The sequence below is a fragment of the Haemaphysalis longicornis genome, unplaced genomic scaffold (genome assembly GCF_048455015.1).
Source record: "Haemaphysalis longicornis isolate Haplotype H1 unplaced genomic scaffold, Haemaphysalis longicornis Haplotype H1 scaffold_7, whole genome shotgun sequence".
Classification (NCBI taxonomy): Eukaryota; Metazoa; Arthropoda; class Arachnida; order Ixodida; family Ixodidae; genus Haemaphysalis; species Haemaphysalis longicornis.
Window position 1 is genome coordinate 183,472,601 of NW_027526422.1, and position 12,331 is coordinate 183,484,931.

At 45.0% G+C, this 12,331-nt stretch overlaps 1 long non-coding RNA gene across 1 annotated transcript in view; it reads right to left on the minus strand.

Annotated features, from left to right (window-relative positions):
* Positions 1–12,331, minus strand: part of LOC144145621 (uncharacterized) — a 39,913-nt gene that overhangs the window by 12,917 nt on the left and 14,665 nt on the right. Inside the window, exon 3 of the long non-coding RNA XR_013317538.1 lies at positions 11,446–11,590. This is a non-coding gene — a long non-coding RNA (uncharacterized LOC144145621). The remainder of the gene's footprint in view (positions 1–11,445; positions 11,591–12,331) is intronic.

Consider the following 12,331-nt stretch of genomic DNA (forward strand, 5'->3'; position numbering starts at 1 on the left):
AAAGCAAGAGCACAAGCAGAGCAAGAAAGGCAAACAAAGGCTACAATAAGATTATCAAACAGAGGTGTCACGCTCCGCAGCCACGCCGCCCAAATAGCTTATTTCTTTTGCATGCAGCAAGATTGACGGCTTGCTTACACACGGGTCCTGCATTTTATAGATTGTAAATACCTACGCAACTTCACGTTTGCACCGATCCGGGTATCTGGTGACAATCGAGGTGAGGTCAAGCTTTGTTGCGGTTTTTCTCAGCATTGCCTTCACGGATCTCCTTCAAAAAGACACCTGCGAGACTTTTGACCGACTGCTCGGGGAAGCCCGCCTCTTTGAGTCGCGAGTGTTGTGCTTTGAAGCTCTCTGATACAAGGTGGTGGCAGCTTCGGTGTAGGGCATTCTGCAAGGCGCTTTTGAGCGATTCCTCGCTTAACCACTAATGAGTGAACTGATGAAAATGGTAGCAGGTTCTTCTGAGAACGGGGGGAATACTGCCAACAGATGTGATGCGCATGAAGGTCGAGAATTAAATCCAAGAAACGGAGTTCGGAGTTGATCGGTAGTTCATTGTTAAAACCAAGCCACACAAGGTCGACTAGAAAATGCCGCAGATGTGGTCGACATCTGGACACTCGTAAAACACCAAAAAATCGTCAACATACCTAAAAACCTGCGTTACTTGGTGGCACTCAACTCCCCTTTCAGCTTTCTGTAAAACTGTGCCAGCAGCAGGTCGCTGAGCAGCGGGGCCAGGCAGGATCTGATGCAGACGCCAGTCTTCTGCATTTACAGGCTCCCTTGGAATTCCAGGAGTGAAGAATCTAGGTAGAAGGCAAGGAGCTCCATCACTCCATCGACGCTTGTGCCGCAATGGTTCTAGAACCTGACCGAGCCGTAGATATCAATACTGTTGCTTACGGCCAGGAGTAAGTCCGAGTGGGGCAGAGAGTAGAACAAATCCTTGATATCTATGGAAAACGCGCTCACGCCTACAGGTTTAGTAGTTTTCAGGTACTCAGACACCTACAGGGCTCCGTACGAGAAAAGGATCTTCGAGCGTGAGCACAGAAAACGACCGTTGTAGTTACACACCTAAGCACCGCTGCCAGGCCCCCCGCTCAGTGACTATTGCCCTGGAAGGGCACTCAGTTTTGTGCGTTTTTGCCGTGAAAAAAAGGCGTGAGGGTCAGGGTCTTGCTGTTTTTCGCAGACCTCGCCAGCTGCGTAAGTCCAGCACACTCGCATATTTGATGGCCTTGGCCCGGACGTTCCCAGGGGTACGGTCTTCAACCTTCTGCTGGCACAGTTTGACAGGAAGCTGAAAGGGGAGTTGAGTGCCACCAAGTAACGAAGGTTTTTAGGTACGTCGACAATTTGTTGATATTTTACAAGCGTCCAGATGGTGTGACGTCGGTGCAGGATGTCGACCACATCTTCGGCATTTTCTAGTCGACCTTGTGTGGCTTGGTTTTAACAATGAACTACCGATCAACTCCAAACTGCGATTCTTGGATTTAATTCTGCACCTTCATGCGCATCACGTCTGTGTTGGCAGTATTCCCCCCGTTCTCAGAAGAGCATGCTACCGTTTTCATCGGCTCACTGAAAAGTAATTAAGCGAGGAATCGCCCAAAGCGCCTTGCGGAATGCCCAACACAGAAGCTGCCACCACCTTGTATCGGAGATCTTCAAAGCACTACACTCGCGACTCAAAGAGGCGGGCTTCCCCGAGCAGTTGGTCAAACGTCTCGCAGGAGTCTTTTTGAAGGAGATCCATGAAGGCAGGCCTCAGAAGACCCGCAACAAAGAAAAAGAAAGAGTCGCCGTCATCCCATACTTGCACGGGGTGTTACAAAAGCTTATGAAGACTGGAAGGAAGGCCGGCGTCAGAGTGGTTTTTCCGCCCCCAATAAGCTTTCGAAACTCTGCAGAAAGGTGAACAACAATGACCGTAGCTTGGAAAGTTGCAAGGTTAAGCATAAACGCCCTTACACGGAATGCAGTCTCTCTGTGGTGTACAATGTCCCACTGTCCTGCGGGAAGTCCTACATAGGGCTGACGGGGCGATGCGTCAACGATCGCCTACGTGAGCATGCTAATTCGCTCAAGACCTCACAGGGGAGCAACCTTGCTACTCATTGCGGACAACATGGTTGCTCGCCAAAGCTTGACCTCGCCTAGATTGTCACCAGATACCCGGATCGGCGCACACGTGAAGTTGCCGAGGCATTTACAATTTATAAAATGAAGGACTTATGTGTAAGCAAACCGCCAATCTTGCCGCATGCAAAAGAGATAAGCTCTTTGGGCCGCGTGGCTGCGGAGGGTGACACCTCTGTTTGATAATCTTATTGTATCCTTTGTTTGCCTTTCTTGCTCTTCTTGTGCTCTTGGTTTTCGTATAAATTTTGTTATTTCTTTCAATAAAATTCAGTCGTCAGTCAGCGCCCGTCCTTGTCAGTTTCCTCGTACTGTCTCTTGCGCTGTTTCTAATCATGAGTAGCTCTGGATTCGGATGGTCATTTGATGACTTGTAGAATGTATTATGAATTGGATCGTGCAGCCAGTTTTGTTTTCCTTTTGGACTTGCATGAATGCATTTGCCTATGCTGGGAGCTGGAAGAAGCGTTAAAAATACGTTTTTCCTTGAACTGAATGCCGAAAGCGTAGTGACGCCGCCCTCCGGAAGAAATGTTTTATAACAAGAATGCCAAATTTGGGGGTAGGGTATCAATTCATTGCCGGCACAGACTGCTCTAAAACACAAATGACGGTGCTGTAAGCGGCGAAGTTTCCTGTGAATAATGAGCTGCGGCGCTGCTCATTCGGCCGAGCAATGTATTTTTGAAGCTGACGACAGTTGAGATTTGCTTGGAACAGCCACACTTTTCGTGCGAGACCAGCGGTACCGGTGGCTGATAGGAAAGCAGCTTGATGAATGTCACTAATTCAGGCTAAAATAGCCTCTCCAAAGGTAACCAGTATCTTTTTTTAAGAGCGCAGAACTTTTAAGAATACAAAAAATTTCAAGCGCTGAAACTTATAGAACTAGTTTTTAAAGAAGTCCGCGTGCCGCTGTAATTTGCGGCTAAGGGCAAGCGTATTCCACAAACCTTTTAGCCTCCGCGTATGCTTTTTATTTCAACGCACCGTTTTATTTCGCACAAAACCTGTTTTAGGTCACTAACTTTCTCGTTCGCTATGCAATTTGTAAACACTGAACGGCGCAATAACAGTAATGTTTGGCAAAATACACAATTTGCACAGCTATAGCCCATTTAGATCCTACCTATTCCTGTACTATACTACCCATCGTTCCCATCGAAGCGTAAGCGCCGTTTCGATGTTTGTGTTGACACTACCACGAGTCTCTTGCTATTATTGCATGAAACGCTTATGGGAAGGCCAATAACACGATGGAAGAATGAAATACGGAAGTTCGGTGTCCAGCAGTGGACTCGAGCGGGCCCAGGAAAGAAGCTGAATTCCACGGGATAGACCACCCTGCAGTGCGTCTAGGTAGAGTGTTGAGGATGATGTTGATGAGCACTAAAGGCGTTACTTCCCCAAATAACGCATGTTTTGCTAAGGTAGAGCGTTACACCGTTTTCTAATTTTTGCTGCTGATTCCTTCGTAGTTTTAACGTTGTTTTCGTGGTTGTTTAGAGTAAACTGATCTTTTTTAGCAGGTGTTTAAGCGCATATTTTTTATGCCGTCAGTTCACTCTCAATTTTCTTTTCATTTGTATTTCGTGCTTTCTTTTATAATTTCGTTCGACCATTGATCTCCCTTTAGACTAACATGATTAAACGTGGTATTTTTGATGAATCTGAATTTTTGTTGAAAGGCGACGTGTAACACGCTTAGGTCATTTTAAAAAAATGAAGACAACTCGTGGTTGCGCGTAGCGAAGATGTACGCAACCTCCACGACCATCAAGAAGGTTTATGTCTATGACTGTAGCCGATTTGCTTCTTCATCACCATCGCTAAGACCTTTACTGCATTGTTGATAGAAGTGTGAGCTTCCGTTAATTTTGGGAAAGAGATAATCATTGCACATCACATAGGAGGGGCGTACGCTCTTACTTGTCTTTTTCGTTCTGACCAAGTGTTGCCACGATTTCTGCAAACTGGGTGCTTTCACGTTTCGCGCTAGTGTTGCCATGGTCGCGCCAAACACTGGAGTTTTTTCTTTCTTTTCGGCCAATTTTGGCGAATCTTTGTCTGGGTAGGTGTGCTTGACTTGACAAACGAGCGCAGGAGACGCTGGACGGTCGTCGCGAGGCACGTACACACGAGCGGTCGGCATTTTCTGGGTTTTGTTAATTGCCGGTGGTCGCCAAGAAGCCTGCGCTCACGTGCCCGCGCTCAGCAATTTTTTTGGTGTTTTTAACTGCTGACAAAAAATGACAATTTGCCATACAGCTTCGGTGTTATAACAGCTCTACCGACACAGGGCACACGAAGGGGGGGGGGGGCGGGAGGGGCGACAGGACAGCGCTTCTTGTTTTCCTGTTATACAGGAGCGCTTTACCTGTTTCCTTCGCGTTGTTTTTAGAAATGGTAACTATCAATCAGCTAGCCCAACTGGCCAGCCTTTTACACGGTTAGCTGAGTTTTGCTATTTTTAATTCTTTTTTCGATGTTCTATTCTACAACTTTTCTGTTTAGTCAATGTTTTCTAGAGGCGATATATAAAACCCGTATTTTTAATTCTGCCGTTTTTGTAAGCTTTATATTTCTTGGTTGTGCATTAGGGTTCTTCATTACATAGTTTGAACAGTTATCTTCATTTGCGCTATCATAGCAACTAACTGCGTTACTTGCTCAATGTGTGCAATTTTGTTGAAGTGCCAAGTGTCACAAGGGTACTCAAGTTTCGAATTTTTTGTTCTTACTGGCAATGTTTGATCGAGGTTTTTCTTGCTTAATCGCCGCATTTTGATTGATATGTAAAGGTGCGTTGGTCTATTTTGTGGAGATATTTTGCTAAAATTCGTTTTTATTTTGGTTTCTCACACTGCATACAGAAAATGGCCTGATGTTAGGCACGCAGACGCATCACTGTACGCCAGTCAATCAGCCCACGCCATCAGTATAGCCAATAATTAGGGACTGGAGGTAGCTTCCGCTTCTATACCTACCAACGACATCGACACCGCCGAAGAAGCAGCCATTGCCGTTTCAGCTACCACTGCAACGAACACGTCAGCATCATATCGTACTCCCAGCGAGCCTGTCGAAACCTCCAAATTGGACGCATTTCATCAACAGCAGGAAAAAATCTATCGGCGCACCATAATTTACCCGAAATTTTCATCATAAGAACACCGGCTCACTCATCACTGGAAGCGAATGAGGAGGCTCAAGTCGCAGCCCAAGCTCATACACACCGGGCGCCTCCTTCTAGGTTGCCGGCCAGTCCTTCCATAAGCCGAACACGAGAAATATTCCTCAGTAGGTACAGTGACATCCTGCTCCACTAAAGCTTGGGACAAAGAGCCTTTCCACCTCCACATCTCAACACACCTCGCGAATACGCGGTCATCTACCGTCAGTTACAAACGAACACATTTCCACATGGTACATGACTACACTCAATGCATCCGACATTCTACACATACACTTGCAAATTTTGCACAGAGCCATCCGCTCTCTGCCACATGCTAAGGGAGTTCCGCCACACACCACCCCTTGCCCCAAATCCAAGTACTAAATTTTAGCAGTGGGGGGGGGGGGGGCGGTGAGGGGGTGGTCTGTTGACCATCTCCAACCCGGATCACCAACATTCGGCAAACCGGGCGAGACCGGCCGCCAAGACACAGGGCTTCCATGACTAAGGAGGTCCCCCACCTGGCGGTAAACCCACGAAATTTGACTGCTCCAATCAATGTTTATTCCCTCTCCTCCTGACAGTATTGTGCGGCTAGCTGTTTCCATTTACGGTTCCATGAGAATAAACGCTTTACTTCTGCTGGTTTTGCATTTTGTGGAAATGCAGAGCGTTACACGGTTGGCTCATGTTGTGATGTTAAAAAAGGACGGTCTTTTTTGGGCTACTTTAACGCAGACATTTTGGTGTGTGTCTGTGCGTCTGTGTGTCTGTGTGTCTCTCTGTCTGTTATTCTGTCTGTCTGTTTGTCTGTCTGCCTGTCTGCCTGTCCGTCCGTCCGAGCATTCGTTAGTTCGTCCGTCCGTCTGTATGTCTGTGTGTCGGTCGGCCTGTCTGTCTGTCTGTCTGTCCCTTCAATCTGCCATCCGGCCAAAAGCAAAAGAGCAAAGAGCACATTGTGGCAGGGAAGAGCGGACGTGCGGATACCCTTCGCCTCGCGCACTCCCGAGCAGCTCGCTAAAGAACGCAGGGCGAGGGGACGCGTAGGCAACACGGCGCAGACATGGCGCACTACGCAGGAATCACCAGCGACCGAGAGGATAAGCTAAGATAAGCCAGTTCAAAGATACGACAGGAAGAGCATCACCGGTGGACGGAGGAGAGACGAAGACTTCTGTAGCAACGGCAGACGAAGGATACCGTATTTCGACGTAATTTGCTGCGACGCAACCGGGTTCGGCACCAAATACTTCATTTGTATATGGGACGTTACATTCCAGTCTTCTAGGTTTTGTCTGTATGTTTAAGGACGACGATCTTTCTCACGCAACTTAAACCAGAAAAATGTGTTCTATCTTTAACTTTGTCCGTTGTCTGTATTTATGCATGTCTGTCTGTCTGTCTGTTCCTCAATTGAGCCAACCGGCCAAAAGTGCGAATCTGGAAAACCACTGAATCTGGAAGCATACTTAGTTCTTGTCGAAATTTTTGGCCGAAAAGAAAGCCTCAGGCATATTCGCAGGAAACCATCAATGCACAATTGGTACGCAGAATGTTCTTTTGTTTGAAAATATATCTGCGCTTGATATTGGAGATAGCGAATAAAAAATACGCATTGAAGACAACATTTGTGTTAAAAAGAAAGCCCCGCGTGTTCCTGAACCTGGTTGCAACGTTTCAAGTTCAACAGTTTAAAGAAGGATGCAGCAGATGAAGTGTGCAGTGGAACACGGGGAAATGAAATTGACTTTTGCAAACGTCCTTGTTTATCGTGCGAAGATAGAAAGGGACGAGGAGACCATGAGAGTTAGGAGGGGGCGGGAAGAGGGTCAATTACGTGGCAGAGAGAATAGAAGATAATCGACTTTCGAAGAGATTTGCAGTGAATTGAGCCGTCTCCAGTTGCGCTAATATAATAATTGAATGTGTTATTTCCGCCAAGTGCGAATTTTTGTGAATATGCAGGGCGTAAAACATGTTGCGTTATTTCTCAAAATTTTTATGTGTATTGGTACTGTTGTTTCCCCGGATTTTTTTTAGAATTTGTTTTTTAGAGAAGATTTAGATAAGTCATGTTTTTGATTCCGAAGTTCTTTTTCAGGAAGTTTTATTCTTTTATTTTGTGACTTTTCCAAGATTTTGCTGGATAAAGTTTCGCCATTTATTATTAATTATAATAAATGTGTCACTTCCACAAATTACGCATTTTTGTGGAAAATCAGGCCGTCAGACGGCGCTGACCGTGGCGGTACTCTACAAAAACTGCTTCGCATTAAACAATGGTCATGACTAGGGAGCCTACATGCCGCCGTGCGCATGTAGGCTCCCTAGTCATGAGGTACCTATAAGACCAAATGCTTCGGCATGTGAATGACAATATCTTAAAGCACACTAAACACATTGTTTATGTTTTAAGCAATATTAACTGGAAGTCTTTCTATTACAAATAAAATAGAATTACTTTTGACATAAATGTTGAAACAAGTTACTTTGGACACAAGTAAGGATAACTCTGAGTAGTTCTCTTTACGCAGAACTTTGAACTTCAGTACTCCCGATGCTTCCATCACCACATACAAATCCTTTCTCTACCACCGTAAAATTATGCAGCCATTATGTGTAACCCCTTCACAGGCAAAAACATTAAGAACATCGAAAGCGTACAATGGTGTGTGATATTCATGTATTCAATATTTCGGCGTTGTTCTGCTTTATTTTTAAACAAAGCCATTTCAGAACAAATGGTTGTAACAAACAAAATAAAGCGTTCATTAGGGCTTACTTGATCTACAAATTGTAAAGCGAACAGACGAGGCGAACACCATTGTAAAGCGAACACCAAACAGAGGAAGAAATGTCTGTTCCTTTCGCAGCGATAACTTTTTTGATGTGCTTTTTATCTATTTGCAACAACCAAATGCGACCAACTTAATAATATTCCAGTTCCAACCCTTCACTAAAATTGTTTAGGGGGTCTCTAAATTAGTATTGACTGTACGCCTTGTATTTTGTTTGTATTAGTTTTCTTGTCTAGGATGTATCTGTGCATTTATCCCTTGCCTTTGTTTCTCACGAATTTCCCCTTCGTTCCAAAATACCCAGCGGCCCCATTTACTAACTATTTATGAACTTCCCTGCCACGCAGAACAGTATGTAGGGTGTAACACGAAGTGTGGACCATAGATTATATGCCAAAAAGTGTGTAAAAAGGCTCAGCGTGTATTTACTACGTTCTGCATTGTCTTCTGGTGAACGCATGTAGCTGAGGGGAACAATATTCACCAGAATACTCCTCCTAGAGGTAGTTGGGCTGACTATCTCGTTCAGTAAGTAAACTTGCTAGTTCTAAGTTTGCAGCCTCGAGTTACTAAGTTCCTAGTGGATGTTGCCACAAGTAACTGGTGAGTGCTGTATTAGTAAACGGTACCGCTGTTTTAAAGAATGAATACTGCTGATTCAATACCGAGTTTTTTGTGCTCTCACTTCTTGAGGAGGCAAAAAAAGATTAAACTTCGTTATTAACGACAGTTTGGTACGTTCCTGTTCAAGAGGTTGCGTCCTCATAGCAATCTATTACATATCTTCCAATCCACGGTAGTCTTCTGATACGAAGGGTGCGAAGCATACAGCGGTGTTTCCTAATTCCCTTGTGTGAAAGGGCGAAGAAAGCGATGGAGGATGTCTGTTTGGCCCTCACTACAAGCCAATTTAACGCACAGTGAATAACGGAGGAAGATTCTTCGAAAATAAACGTTTTCGTGGAGCGAGCCTACAGTCCGTAATGAAGAAGGGAATAGGAGCGGCGAAGAAGCATTCAACAAGTGGTACCCACAGTCAAGACTCAGTAAATCCACGCCGCGGTGTAAGCCTTGCAGCACTTTACTTTCCGGGACTTTTATTTTGCAGAATCATATAAATAAATTGTCAGCATTGCCGATCGAATAAAAAAGTTTAGGTTTGTGACAACAGGGTTTAACCTTCCTCTAAAAAACACGATTTTACGGCTCGGTACACGAAGAACAGAGCAAAGCTCTCTCAGCTCTGTAAGGAAAAGATAGCCTAGAGCAGCCAATACCTGGTAACAGAAGACAAACAAGACATTTTAAGAGCGAATGCTCTTTATAAGCGACCCCAAACCATCCACCGCCGGCGTCGGCGGCGGCGGCCGCAGTGCTCTTTAAAGAAAAAACAGCATCCGGCGCCAGGTTTCGATCCGAGGACTTTGCGGGCCGCAGCGCGACGCGCTACCGACCAAGCCACAGACGCGACGGTGATATCAGTGTTAGACGCGCCTTATATCTTTAACGCATTCAAACTACGTCGTCAGCGGCGTGCGTTGGCGACTCAGCGGCGTTATAGCGGCTTGATAACTGCGTGGTGTACACGTGATACTACAAACCCGATGGAAGAGATGGAAGAGAAGGCGGCGAGGGGGTGGGCTGCGGGGGCCGAGCGCAAGCGCCGCAAGCGGGCCGACAACCGTGCATTCGCACTTTCACATTCTCCCCCTCGGGGAAATGCGGGGGAATTTTTTTGCTCTAAGCGTGCGTCGGGCCAATACTAACAGATAATTTGGTTCTCGAAGACATAGAAACTCTGCGATATGTCACAGTAGCGATTGAGGCAAAACACACGAAAGGTCTCTTCTGTGTGCTCCACCGGGATGCAGTGTAGTCATTGTCGGAGACAACCTCGTAGACTAGTTGACTAACACGTCGCTGAATGTGGTATGCTCGAAAACACCGTTTCAGCAGCTTTTCGCTGAGGCCGCGCCATCTGATTGACGTAGAAATCCCCACACGATCTTTCAGGATAAAGTCAACTTTCGGCGATGGAGGTTGTAGACTATGGCGTCTGCAAGCCGCTGGATAAATATAGCGGTTGTCGGCTTCCTTTTTATATTGTTGGTAAGGAGTAACGTCGGTGATGATGTCGTAGAATTCTAAATCCCGCTGCATATGTCGAGCATATTTAAAGGTTCTGTCATTTCGCGAAAATACTATTATAGCGGAACATGACGGGCTTTCTATGCAGCAAAGCACTCAATTTTAATGTTTCTGCTTAAATAGAGGGTATTCACAAATAAGCAGAGCTGCATCCTCAGAAGCCTGGTTCTTGTCTAACATGCATCAATGGCGGCACTGTCTGCAACAACGGCAAAGAGCGGCAACGAAAGTGGATTTGCATAGCGCTGCCGGTCGGGTGAGGAGATCTAAACGATTCCCTTGTGGAGTGCGGAGTACGAAAAAAGAATTCCATGAAAGTCATTGAGATTCTACGTTCGTTCGGAATAGGTTTTATGTTAAGCTTCCTATGTTGATAAGCACTGTCACTGATTGTGCGCTACTTTGGATATTAAATTTTCAGAAGAAAACAGTAGTAAGGATTGTTTAATATGCAGATAGGGTGTACGGTACGTAATGATGGTAAGACTTGATGTTAAATTTTTCGTCGATCCAGTTGCTGCCGATTGTATACGGCTCTGGGCTCACCATATATTATTTAGCATGTCTTAGTGTGTTTTTTATGGTCCCAATTGCCCCATTTTCATCCCGTGCTGATGCTCGCGCTCCTCTTCTATATCTACTTCCAAGATAGTTTCTGGAAATTGCCAAAACTGCGGCACTATTTATGATTTAGTGGGAACGCTTTACTGGGCGTCTTAATGACGGCGCTTAGACACTGTTTTGCATGACTTAAGCAATTTGCGGAATTTGCAGATTACATAATCATTGCTAGCGGCTGCAGCAGTTTGTGCATATCAGCACTTTGAAATGATCTCAGCCAGTGCCATCGGACGACGCACTCCCGCATTCCTAATTTAAGCACACTGCAGTTCTTAAACACAGGTCCATACAGTAGTCATGCTATTCACCTTTTCGGGCTATCGTGACTAACACTGGTATTCTAAGTCCTTCCTCCACTCGAGCCTCCAGTGGAGATCCTTGAAGTTGATTTCGCTACGCATGAGCATTCCGGAATCCTCCCTTAGCCGAGTGAAGGGAGCAAATAGAGTGGAGGAGGGACTCAGAATACGGCCCTAGGTGTTTTTTCTTGGTTTCGTTTGAAATTGTAAACCCTTATTAGATTTGGGTAAGCACAATGCAATCACGTACCGGCATTAAACACTGAAAATGTCCACTCCAATCACCGATAAATTCTGAGTGAAGTATAGTTTTGTTGGTTCCGTAGTAAGCAGTTGTCACTATCCGGCCGTCTGGGAGAGTTGTGATGTTGAGTCCAAGAGGATGAATTTTGTTTCTGAAATAAATTTACCAGAACACCACAAAAAAATCTGGTGTAATGCGCACTCAAATCATTGTCGAAACTCGAAGTTGTTTTGAAAATTGATTCACTGAAGAATATATTAACCTCTTAAAGTGACTGATAAAAAAGGCTTAAGAGCCATCATACCACAACAATTAAGACATGTGTAATGTAGAACTTTATTTACCAAAAATAAGTTTAGCCGTGTTGCTCACTTCATTATTTCGGTAGGCCTCCCCCGATATAGACCGCTCAGAGTTTCTCTTAATATTTGCAAGTTAGAATATGTATGTTTTCTATGCGAGTACTGGTGCCCAAAGGTTTCCTCAGAAATGCCTTGCATAAACACGGTATATATGAGGGAGGATACAGGGAAGGATATGATGCATTTGCCATGCCTGCTTTTTATTTGAGAGACGATCGCGTCTCTGTGTAGCAAAACGAATATCAAAGAAATGAAACTTAGAAATACACCTGCATTGTCTTTTGTAACAATATTATATCGGAAAAGACAAAGTACGCTGGCCGATTTAATTGCGAGCATGACCACAGGTTAGTGCTTCAATAACAAGAAACCCACTTCTCTAAACACATAAGAACAGCTTAGCACTTCAATGAACCTAGCGAGTATGGAATAGACTGTGTGCACAAGACTGAACAAAATTGTTCGGTTGCATGTTTGAAACATTTATTTCCATGTGTCTCGTTTTCAATACAACCTCAGATTTTAGAACT